Source organism: Monomorium pharaonis, chromosome 4 (assembly GCF_013373865.1).
Source record: "Monomorium pharaonis isolate MP-MQ-018 chromosome 4, ASM1337386v2, whole genome shotgun sequence".
In the NCBI taxonomy this organism is placed as follows: domain Eukaryota; kingdom Metazoa; phylum Arthropoda; class Insecta; order Hymenoptera; family Formicidae; genus Monomorium; species Monomorium pharaonis.
The window spans coordinates 29,835,600-29,837,766 of NC_050470.1; positions in this window are offsets into that span (position 1 = coordinate 29,835,600).

Below are 2,167 nucleotides of genomic sequence, written 5' to 3' on the forward strand. Positions count from 1 at the left end.
ATAGTGGGGCGCAGTGATGCGCGGAGCGGCCACTCCGCAGCGCTCCCCTTTCAAGAGGAGCGCATAAGACGACGGGAGGCAGGCTGAGGCTGCTGCTGCTGCTGCTGGCTGCTGCATCCGGACCGCGAGAACGCTCGGCGTGGATGGCGTGACGCGGCGCCGGCTCCTCGATGTGATGCCGTCCTGTGCCGGGGGGTCCCCGAGAACTGGCCTGCTCGATCGACGTTTCCAGATCACGTCATTGCATGCGGTGGAGGAGCACCGAGACGCGACGATATATTGGCCGCGAATCACAAGGAGGAGAAGAACAATATATAAATCTGAAAGAAAAGGAAAATAATTATTGTCGTGTGATCTGCGATTATCGAGTATCGCGCGACATCCAGCTGTGTACATCTTCCTTCTTACAATTAGACTTTCTAGAGTCTCTCTCTAAATGTTTTGTTAATTTAACATAATAAATTTTATTACGAAAGATTTACGTGTTGCCCACTACGATGTCAGTTTCTGCGAATACTAACGTGCCGCGTTATTATCCTATAATCATTTTAATCTCGTTATTTTATGTTCACGGAATAAAAGCGCTTTTAAAGTTGGCACATAAGTTTTATAGCATGATGATGACAGATTTGCGACAGATATTACATTGTGAATTATGTTAGAATTTTCTAATTTAATGAAATACTGCCGAATGAAATACTATTACAATAAATTTGTATCAATTTTATTATTTTATATATTATTAATTAAATATTCTGCATGCTTCTGTTAAATATTATTTTATTAATAAAAATGCGAAATTGTAACAATTCTGAAATAATTGCGCGATTTTTTTCTTTATTCTTATTTCATGTTACAATAAATGTCATTTTAAATTTATCGTCATGTGAACTGAATAGATTTTCTTACAGATATTGCATTTGACCTTAAAATGCCATAATAAAATATAGTGTTTTTTCAAAAATTCACTCATCACTCATGTTATCACTTTACGTTGCCATTATATCCTCTCAACATTACAGATTCTGTCAATGCTCGAATATAAATATTATAGTTTCAATCTTTGCTTAACAGTTAGATCGTACCGCTCCATTTAAAATTACATGACCATCGCAATATTAAACTCGGAAAAATACATAAAGTAAGAAAAAACAAAATCAATCGACTAAGCAATACGATCGGTATAAATTCGATAGACTTTTTCCATCTTTTCATATTAAAATCGTTATATATAAATTAGAAAAACATAATGTATCCAAATTTATGTTAATTTAAATTTCAAACTCAATTCGATAATATTCACTGATGAAAATTCTAACATAATTCACAATGTAATGTCTGTCACAAAATTATCATTATTGCAGATTAATTAACTTTCATTACATTAATCATTACGCGTGATATAGTAATTCGTCGATCATGAAAGGTCGTACCTATAATTCTTTGCTAAATCTTACACATGCTGATACATATATTTTATAAAAGATACGTTATTTTTTCTGACTTCGACAGTGAACGTCTTTCATCGCTGTTTCGTCGTTTACACCGCTCACGGCGTAGGCAGTAACAGAGAAGAGCGTCGACCGCGTAGAGTGCATGTACGCGCAATGACACAGCGTGTGCGGGGAGAGGGAGAGAAAAAACGGAGCGGTGTGATTTCGGATCGGTGGTAAGCGTGGCGTGTTCCGTCTTAGGATGCTCGCCTGATCCTCGGGGAGCCTCGCGGTGTAGAAACCGGTCAAGGAATGCGTGTAACGCGTGTACGTACACGTCACGCCCACTCGTCGTACCCGTCACGTATGAGGCTCGACAGCGCTCGCATACGCGCTCCGCTTTGCGGTCTGCGCGCGTGTTGCGGGCGTGTTGCGCGCGTGACGCTGCGCGCGCGCGCGCGCGGATACACGTCGGCACGCGAGGCGATCTCGAGCGTATAAGCGTGGCGAGGCGATGTGACGCGCGCGCGGATCGGAGACATTGCACGTGCGTCTCCGCGTGCACCGACACGCGAGCACGCGGCTGAAGACGATTGTCGGAGCCCGAGCGAGCTGCCAGGAAACTAGCAAGAGCGACAAGACTTCGCGCTCTAGGAATTTCGCGGCGGGAGAGAATAGTTTAGCTCGACGCATCTCTACTTGTGGTGCGCCACAAGTTAAAATAGAAGCTTCAG